Source organism: Rhipicephalus microplus, unplaced genomic scaffold (assembly GCF_043290135.1).
Source record: "Rhipicephalus microplus isolate Deutch F79 unplaced genomic scaffold, USDA_Rmic scaffold_12, whole genome shotgun sequence".
NCBI classification, from domain to species: domain Eukaryota; kingdom Metazoa; phylum Arthropoda; class Arachnida; order Ixodida; family Ixodidae; genus Rhipicephalus; species Rhipicephalus microplus.
Genome location: NW_027464585.1, coordinates 14,225,290 through 14,235,206, shown reverse-complemented (window position 1 = coordinate 14,235,206; position 9,917 = coordinate 14,225,290). Strand labels below are relative to the sequence as shown.

Sequence of the window (9,917 nt, the reverse complement as noted above, 5' to 3'; positions counted from 1 at the left end):
TGGTGTGTTGCTTTTTTCTTTGCGCTGATAGCTTTGAAGATATGTTCTGATGGTGGTGAGAGTGGACCACGACTGTCTCCGTGGTGCAATTGGCTAGCACGATCGGCTGTTAACCGAAAGGTTGGAGGATCGAGCCCACCCGGTGGTGGTGCGGCGCCTTTTTTGCTTTGGGCTGATAGCTCTGAAGAAATGTTCTGACGGTGGTGAGAGTGGAGCACGACTGTCTCTGTGGCGCAATTGGCTAGCGCGATCGGCTGTTAACCGAAAGGTTGGAGGTTCGAGCCCATCCGGTAGTGGTGCGGCGCTTTTTTTTCTTTGCGCTGATAGCTTTGAAGATACGTTCTGATGGTGGTGAGAGTGGAGCACGACTGTCTCCGTGGTGCAATTGGCTAGCGCGATCGCCTGTAACGGAAAAGTTAGAGGTTCGAGCCCACCCGGTGGTGGTGCGGCGCTTTTTTTTCTTTGGGCTGATAGCTTTGAAGATATGTTCTGATGGTGGTGAATGTGGAGCACGACTGTCTCCGTGGCGCAATTGGCTAGCGCGATCGGCTGTTAACCGAAAGGTTGGAGTTTCGAGCCCACCCGGTGGTGGGGCGGCGCTTTTTTTTCTTTGGGCTGATAGCTTTGAAGATATGTTCTGATGGTGGTGAGAGTGGAGCAAGACTTTCTCCGTGGCGCAATTGGCTAGCGCGATCGGCTGTAACGGAAAAGTTAGAGGTTCGAGCCCACCCGGTGGTGGTGCGGCGCTTTTTTTTTCTTTGGGCTGATAGCTTGGAAGATATGTTCTGATGGTGGTGAGAGAGGAGCACGACTGTCTCCGTGGCGCAAATGGCTAGCGCGATCGGCTGTTATCCGAAAGGTTGGAGGTTCGAGCCCACCCGGTGGTCGTGCGGCGCTTTTTTTTCTTTGGGCTGATAGCTTTGAAGATATGTTTTGATGGCAGTGAGAGTGGAGCAGGACTGCCTCCGTGGCGCAATTGGCTAGCGCGATCGGCTGTTAACCGAGAAGTTGGAGGTTCGAGCCCTCCCGGGAGTGGTGTGTTGCTTTTTTCTTTGCGCTGATTGCTTTGAAGTTATGTTCTGATGGTGGTGAGAGTGGACCACGACTGTCTCTGTGGCGCAATTGGCTAGCGCGATTGGCTGTTAACCGAAAGGTTGGAGGTTCGAGTCCACCCATTGGTGGTGCGGCGCTTTTTTTTTCTTTGGGCTGATAGCTTTGAAGATATGTTCTGATGGTGGTGAGAGTAGAGCACGACTGTCTCCGTGGCGCAATTGGCTAGCGCGACCGGCTGTTAACCGAAAGGTTGGAGGTTCGAGCCCACCCGGTGGTGGTGCGGCTTTTTTTTTGGGCTGATAGCTTTGAAGATATGTTCTGATGGTGGTGAGAGAGGAGCAGGACTGTCTCCGTGGCGCAATTGGCTAGCGCGATCGGCTGTTAACCGAAAGGTTGGAGGTTCGAGGCCACCCGGTGGTGGTGCGGCTTTTTTTTTCTTTGGGCTGATAGCTTTGAAGATATGTTCTGATGGTGGTGAATGTGGAGCACGACTGTCTCCGTGGCGCTATTGGCTAGCGCGATCGGCTTTAAACCGAAAAGTTTGAGGTTCGAGCTTTCCCGGGAGTGGTGTGTTGCTTTTTTTTCTTTGGGCTGATAGCTTTGAAGATATGTTCTGGTGGTGGTGAGAGTGGAGCAAGACTGTCTCTGTTGCGCAATTGACTAGCTGAATTGGCTGTCAACCGAAAGGTTGGAGTTTCGAGCCCTCCCTGGAGTGGTGTGTTGCTTTTTGCTTTGCGCTGATAGCTTTGAAGATACGTTGTGATGGTGGTGAGAGTGGAGCACGACTGTCTCCGTGGCGCAATTGCCTAGCGCGATCGGCTGTAACAGAAAAGCTAGAGGTTCGAGCCCACCCGGTGGTGGTGCGGCGCTTTTTTTTCTTTGGGCTGATAGCTTTGAAGATATGTTCTGATGGTGGTGAGAGTGGAGCAGGACTGTCTCCGTGGCGCAATTGGCTAGCGCGATCGGCTGTTAACGGAAGGGTTCGAGCCCACCGGGTGGTGGTTCGGCGCTTTTTTTCTTTGCGCTGATAGCTTTGAAGATATGTTCTGATGGTGGTGAGAGTGGAGCACGACTGTCTCCGTGGCGCTATTGGCTAGCGCGATCGGTTGTTAACCCAAAAGTTGGAGGTTCGAGCCCACCCGGTGGTGGAGCGGCGCTTTTTTTCTTTGGGCTGATAGCTTTGAAGATATGTTCTAATGGCAGTGAGAGTGGAGCAGGACTGCCTCCGTGGCGCAATTGGCTAGCACGATCGGCTGTTGACCGAAAAGTTGGAGGTGCGAGCCCTCCCGGGAGTGGTGTGTTGCTTTTTTCTTTGCGCTGATAGCTTTGAAGATATGTTCTGATGGTGGTGAGAGTGGACCACGACTGTCTCCGTGGTGCAATTGGCTAGCACGATCGGCTGTTAACCGAAAGGTTGGAGGATCGAGCCCACCCGGTGGTGGTGCGGCGCCTTTTTTGCTTTGGGCTGATAGCTCTGAAGAAATGTTCTGACGGTGGTGAGAGTGGAGCACGACTGTCTCTGTGGCGCAATTGGCTAGCGCGATCGGCTGTTAACCGAAAGGTTGGAGGTTCGAGCCCATCCGGTAGTGGTGCGGCGCTTTTTTTTCTTTGCGCTGATAGCTTTGAAGATACGTTCTGATGGTGGTGAGAGTGGAGCACGACTGTCTCCGTGGTGCAATTGGCTAGCGCGATCGCCTGTAACGGAAAAGTTAGAGGTTCGAGCCCACCCGGTGGTGGTGCGGCGCTTTTTTTTCTTTGGGCTGATAGCTTTGAAGATATGTTCTGATGGTGGTGAATGTGGAGCACGACTGTCTCCGTGGCGCAATTGGCTAGCGCGATCGGCTGTTAACCGAAAGGTTGGAGTTTCGAGCCCACCCGGTGGTGGGGCGGCGCTTTTTTTTCTTTGGGCTGATAGCTTTGAAGATATGTTCTGATGGTGGTGAGAGTGGAGCAAGACTTTCTCCGTGGCGCAATTGGCTAGCGCGATCGGCTGTAACGGAAAAGTTAGAGGTTCGAGCCCACCCGGTGGTGGTGCGGCGCTTTTTTTTTCTTTGGGCTGATAGCTTGGAAGATATGTTCTGATGGTGGTGAGAGAGGAGCACGACTGTCTCCGTGGCGCAAATGGCTAGCGCGATCGGCTGTTATCCGAAAGGTTGGAGGTTCGAGCCCACCCGGTGGTCGTGCGGCGCTTTTTTTTCTTTGGGCTGATAGCTTTGAAGATATGTTTTGATGGCAGTGAGAGTGGAGCAGGACTGCCTCCGTGGCGCAATTGGCTAGCGCGATCGGCTGTTAACCGAGAAGTTGGAGGTTCGAGCCCTCCCGGGAGTGGTGTGTTGCTTTTTTCTTTGCGCTGATTGCTTTGAAGTTATGTTCTGATGGTGGTGAGAGTGGACCACGACTGTCTCTGTGGCGCAATTGGCTAGCGCGATTGGCTGTTAACCGAAAGGTTGGAGGTTCGAGTCCACCCATTGGTGGTGCGGCGCTTTTTTTTTCTTTGGGCTGATAGCTTTGAAGATATGTTCTGATGGTGGTGAGAGTAGAGCACGACTGTCTCCGTGGCGCAATTGGCTAGCGCGACCGGCTGTTAACCGAAAGGTTGGAGGTTCGAGCCCACCCGGTGGTGGTGCGGCTTTTTTTTGGGCTGATAGCTTTGAAGATATGTTCTGATGGTGGTGAGAGAGGAGCAGGACTGTCTCCGTGGCGCAATTGGCTAGCGCGATCGGCTGTTAACCGAAAGGTTGGAGGTTCGAGGCCACCCGGTGGTGGTGCGGCTTTTTTTTTCTTTGGGCTGATAGCTTTGAAGATATGTTCTGATGGTGGTGAATGTGGAGCACGACTGTCTCCGTGGCGCTATTGGCTAGCGCGATCGGCTTTAAACCGAAAAGTTTGAGGTTCGAGCTTTCCCGGGAGTGGTGTGTTGCTTTTTTTTCTTTGGGCTGATAGCTTTGAAGATATGTTCTGGTGGTGGTGAGAGTGGAGCAAGACTGTCTCTGTTGCGCAATTGACTAGCTGAATTGGCTGTCAACCGAAAGGTTGGAGTTTCGAGCCCTCCCTGGAGTGGTGTGTTGCTTTTTGCTTTGCGCTGATAGCTTTGAAGATACGTTGTGATGGTGGTGAGAGTGGAGCACGACTGTCTCCGTGGCGCAATTGCCTAGCGCGATCGGCTGTAACAGAAAAGCTAGAGGTTCGAGCCCACCCGGTGGTGGTGCGGCGCTTTTTTTTCTTTGGGCTGATAGCTTTGAAGATATGTTCTGATGGTGGTGAGAGTGGAGCAGGACTGTCTCCGTGGCGCAATTGGCTAGCGCGATCGGCTGTTAACGGAAGGGTTCGAGCCCACCGGGTGGTGGTTCGGCGCTTTTTTTCTTTGCGCTGATAGCTTTGAAGATATGTTCTGATGGTGGTGAGAGTGGAGCACGACTGTCTCCGTGGCGCTATTGGCTAGCGCGATCGGTTGTTAACCCAAAAGTTGGAGGTTCGAGCCCACCCGGTGGTGGAGCGGCGCTTTTTTTCTTTGGGCTGATAGCTTTGAAGATATGTTCTAATGGCAGTGAGAGTGGAGCAGGACTGCCTCCGTGGCGCAATTGGCTAGCACGATCGGCTGTTGACCGAAAAGTTGGAGGTGCGAGCCCTCCCGGGAGTGGTGTGTTGCTTTTTTCTTTGCGCTGATAGCTTTGAAGATATGTTCTGATGGTGGTGAGAGTGGACCACGACTGTCTCCGTGGTGCAATTGGCTAGCACGATCGGCTGTTAACCGAAAGGTTGGAGGATCGAGCCCACCCGGTGGTGGTGCGGCGCCTTTTTTGCTTTGGGCTGATAGCTCTGAAGAAATGTTCTGACGGTGGTGAGAGTGGAGCACGACTGTCTCTGTGGCGCAATTGGCTAGCGCGATCGGCTGTTAACCGAAAGGTTGGAGGTTCGAGCCCATCCGGTAGTGGTGCGGCGCTTTTTTTTCTTTGCGCTGATAGCTTTGAAGATACGTTCTGATGGTGGTGAGAGTGGAGCACGACTGTCTCCGTGGTGCAATTGGCTAGCGCGATCGCCTGTAACGGAAAAGTTAGAGGTTCGAGCCCACCCGGTGGTGGTGCGGCGCTTTTTTTTCTTTGGGCTGATAGCTTTGAAGATATGTTCTGATGCTGGTGAGAGTGGAGCAGGACTGTCTCCGTGGCGCAGTTGGCTAGCGCGATCGGCTGTTAACGGAAAGGTTGGAGTTTCGAGCCCACCCGGTGGTAGTGCGGCGCTTTTTTTTCTTTGGGCTGATAGCTTTGAAGATATGTTCTGATGCTGGTGAGAATGGAGCAGGACTGTCTCCGTGCCGCAAATGGCTAGCGAGATCGGCTGTTAACCGAAAAATTGGAGGTTCGAGCCCTCCCTGGAGTGGTGTGTTGCTTTTTGCTTTGCGCTGATAGCTTTGAAGATACGTTGTGATGGTGGTGAGAGTGGAGCACGACTGTCTCCGTGGCGCAATTGCCTAGCGCGATCGGCTGTTAACCGAAAGGTTGGAGGTTCGAGCCCACCAGGTGGTGGTGCGGCGCTTTTTTTTCTTTGCGCTGATAGCTTTGAAGATATGTTCTGATGATGATGAGAGTGGAGCACGACTGTCTCCGTGGCGCAATTGGCTAGCGCGATCGGTTGTTAACCGAAAGGTTGGAGTTTTGAGCCCACCCGGCGGTACTGCGGCGCTATTTTTTCTTTGGGCTGATTGCTTTGAAGTTATGTTCTGATGGTGGTGAGAATGAAGCAGGACTGTCTCCGTGCCGCAAATGGCTAGCGCGATCGGCTGTTAACCGAAAAATTGGAGGTTCGAGCCCACAAGGTGGTGGTGCGGCGCTTTTTTTGGGCTGTTAGCTTTGAAGATATGTTCTGATGGTGGTGAGAGAGGAGCAGGACTGTCTCCGTGGCGCAATTGGCTATCGCAATCGGCTGTTAACCGAAAGGTTGGAGGGTCGAGCCCACCCGGTGGTGGCGCGGCGCTTTTTCTCTTTGCGCTGATAGCTTTAAAGATATATTCTGATGGTGGTGAGAGTGGAGCACGACTGTCTCCGTGGCGCAATATGCTAGCGCGATCGGTTGTTATCCGAAAAGTTGGAGTTTCGAGCCCACCCGGTGGTGGTGCGGCTCTTTTTTTTCTTTGGGCTGATAGCTTTGAAGATATGTTCTGATGGTGGTGAAAGTGGGGCATGACTGTCTCCGTGGCGCAATTGGCTAGCACGATCGGCTGTTAACCGAAAGGTTGGAGGTTCGAGCCCCCCGGTGGTGGTGCGGCGCTTTTTTTTTCTTTGGGCTGATAGCTCTGAAGAAATGTTCTGAAGGTGGTGAGAGTGGAGCACGACTGTCTCCGTGGCGCAAATGGCTAGCGCGATCGGCTGTTAACCGAAAAGTTGGAGGTTCAAGCCCTACCGAGAGTGGTGTGTTGCTTTTATGTTTGCGCTGATAGCTTTGACGATATCTTCTAATGGTGGTGAGTGTGGAGCACGACTGTCTCCGTGGCGTGATTGGCTTGCGCGATCGGCTGTTAACCGAAAGGTTGGAGGTTCAAGCCCACCCGGTGGTGGTGCGGCTTTTTTTTTCTTTGGGTGATAGCTTTGAAGATATGTTCTGATGGTGGTGAAAGTGGAGCACGACTGTCTCCGGTGCGCAATTGGCTAGCGCGATCGGCTTTTAACAGAAAAATTTGAGGTTTGAGCTTTCCCGGGAGTGGTGTGTTGCTTTTTTTTCTTTGGGCTGATAGCTTTAAAGATATGTTCTGATGGTGGTGAGAGTGGAGCAAGACTGTCTCTGTTGCGCAATTGACTAGCTGAATCGGCTGTCAACCGAAAGGTTGGAGTTTCGAGCCCTCCCTGGAGTGGTGTGTTGCTTTTTTCTTTGCGCTGATAGCTTTAAAGATACGTTGTGATGGTGGTGAGAGTGGAGCATGACTGTCATTGTGGCGCAATTGGCTAGCGCGATCGGCTGTAACGGAAAAGTTAGAGGTTCGAGCCCACCCGGTGGTGGTGCTGCGCTTTTTTTTCTTTGGGCTGATAGCTTTGAAGATATGTTCTGATGGCGGGGAGAGTGGAGCAGGACTGTATCCGTGGCGCATTTGGCTAGCGCGATTGGCTGTTAACCGACAGGTTGGAGTTTCGAGCCCACCCGGTGGTGGTGCGGCGCTTTTTTTTGGGCTGATAGCTTTGAAGATATGTTCTGATGGTGGTGAGAGTTGAGCGGACTGTCTCTGTGGCGCGATTGGCTAGCGCGATCGGCTGTTAACCGATAGGTTGGAGTTTCGAGCCCTCCCGGGAGTGGTGTGTTGCTTTTCCTTTGCGCTGATAGCTTTGAAGATATGTTCTGATGGTGGTGAGAGTAGAGCACGACTGTCTCCGTGGCGCAATTGGCTAGCGCGATCGGCTGTTAACCTAAAGGTTGGAGGTTCGAGCCCACCCGTTGGTGGTGCGGCGCTTTTTTTTCTTTGGGCTGATAGCTCTGAACAAATGTTCTGACGGTGGTGAGAGTGGAGCACGACTGTCTCCGTGGTGCAAATCGCTAGCGCGAACGGCTATTAACCGAAAGGTTGGAGGTTCGAGGCCACCCGGTGGTGGTGCAGCGCTTTTTTTTCCTTTGGGTTGAGAGCTTTAGAGATGTGTTCTGATGGTGGTGAGAGTGGACCAGGACTCTCTCCATGGCACAATTAGCTAGCGCGATCGGCTCTTAACCGAAAAGTTGGAGGTTCGAGCCCTTCCGGGAGTGGTGTGTTGCTTCTTTCTTTGCACTGATAGCTTTGAAGATATGTTCTGATGGTGGTGAGCGTAGAGCACGACTGTCTCTGCTACGCAATTGACTAGCTGAATCGGCTGTTAACCGAAAGGTTGGAGTTTTGAGCCCTCCCGGGAGTGGTGTGTTGCTTTTTTCTTTGCGCTGATAGCTTTGAAGATATGTTCTATTGGTGGTGAAAGTGGAGCGCGACTGGGTCCGTGGCGCGATTGGCTAGCGCGATCGGCTGTTAACCGAAAGGTTGGAGGTTCGAGGCCACCCGGTGAGGGTGCGGCGCTTTTTTTCCTTTAGGCTGATAGCTTTAAAGATATGTTCTGATGGTGGTGAGAGTGCACCAGGACTCTCTCCATGGCGCAATTGGCTGGCGCGATCGGCTGTTAACCGAAAGGTTGGAGTTTCGAGCCCTCTCGGGAGTGGTGTGTTGATTTTGTCTTTGCGCTGATAGCTTTGAAGTTATGTTCTGATATTGGTGAGAGTGGAGCACGACTGTCTCCGTGGCGCAATTGGCTAGCGCGATCGGCTGTTAACCGAAAGCTTGGAGGTTCGAGCCCACCCGTTGGTGGTGCGGCGCTTTTTTTTCTTTGGGCTGATAGCTCTGAATAAATGTTCTGATGGTGGTGAGAGTAGAGCACGACTGTCTCCGTGGCGCAAATGGCTAGCGCGATCGGCTGTTAACCGAAAGGTTGGAGGTTCGAGCCCACCCGGTGGTGGTGCGGCGCTTTTTTTTCTTTGCGCTGATAGCTTTGAAGATATGTTCTGATGGTGGTGAGAGTGGAGCAGGACTGTCTCCGTGGCGCAATTGACTAGCGCGATCGGCTGTTAACCGAAAGGTTGGAGTTTCGAGCCCTCTCGGGAGTGGTGTGTTGAATTTGTCTTTGCGCTGATAGCTTTGAAGTTATGTTCTGATATTGGTGAGAGTGGAGCACGACTGTCTCCGTGGCGCAATTGGCTAGCGCGATCGGCTGTTAACCGAAAGCTTGGAGGTTCGAGCCCACCCGTTGGTGGTGCGGCGCTTTTTTTTCTTTGGGCTGATAGCTCTGAATAAATGTTCTGATGGTGGTGAGAGTGGAGCACGACTGTCTCCGTGGCGCAAATGGCTAGCGCGATCGGCTGTTAACCGAAAAGTTGGAGGTTCAAGCCCTACCGAGAGTGGTGTGTTGCTTTTATGTTTGCGCTGATAGCTTTGACGATATCTTCTAATGGTGGTGAGTGTGGAGCACGACTGTCTCCGTGGCGTGATTGGCTTGCGCGATCGGCTGTTAACCGAAAGGTTGGAGGTTCAAGCCCACCCGGTGGTGGTGCGGCTTTTTTTTTCTTTGGGTGATAGCTTTGAAGATATGTTCTGATGGTGGTGAAAGTGGAGCACGACTGTCTCCGGTGCGCAATTGGCTAGCGCGATCGGCTTTTAACAGAAAAATTTGAGGTTTGAGCTTTCCCGGGAGTGGTGTGTTGCTTTTTTTTCTTTGGGCTGATAGCTTTAAAGATATGTTCTGATGGTGGTGAGAGTGGAGCAAGACTGTCTCTGTTGCGCAATTGACTAGCTGAATCGGCTGTCAACCGAAAGGTTGGAGTTTCGAGCCCTCCCTGGAGTGGTGTGTTGCTTTTTTCTTTGCGCTGATAGCTTTAAAGATACGTTGTGATGGTGGTGAGAGTGGAGCATGACTGTCATTGTGGCGCAATTGGCTAGCGCGATCGGCTGTAACGGAAAAGTTAGAGGTTCGAGCCCACCCGGTGGTGGTGCTGCGCTTTTTTTTCTTTGGGCTGATAGCTTTGAAGATATGTTCTGATGGCGGGGAGAGTGGAGCAGGACTGTATCCGTGGCGCATTTGGCTAGCGCGATTGGCTGTTAACCGACAGGTTGGAGTTTCGAGCCCACCCGGTGGTGGTGCGGCGCTTTTTTTTGGGCTGATAGCTTTGAAGATATGTTCTGATGGTGGTGAGAGTTGAGCGGACTGTCTCTGTGGCGCGATTGGCTAGCGCGATCGGCTGTTAACCGATAGGTTGGAGTTTCGAGCCCTCCCGGGAGTGGTGTGTTGCTTTTCCTTTGCGCTGATAGCTTTGAAGATATGTTCTGATGGTGGTGAGAGTAGAGCACGACTGTCTCCGTGGCGCAATTG

The 9,917-nt window shown here is 52.6% G+C and overlaps 2 non-coding genes across 2 annotated transcripts; both read left to right on the top strand.

The window, feature by feature from the left end:
* The first annotated feature begins 961 nt into the window (after positions 1-961).
* TRNAN-GUU (transfer RNA asparagine (anticodon GUU)) lies at positions 962-1,035 on the top strand. The gene has a single exon. It is a non-coding gene; the product is annotated as a tRNA-Asn (tRNA).
* A 2,272-nt stretch (positions 1,036-3,307) lies between these two features.
* TRNAN-GUU (transfer RNA asparagine (anticodon GUU)) lies at positions 3,308-3,381 on the top strand. Its single transcript has one exon. It is a non-coding gene; the product is annotated as a tRNA-Asn (tRNA).
* The last annotated feature ends 6,536 nt before the right edge of the window (positions 3,382-9,917 follow it).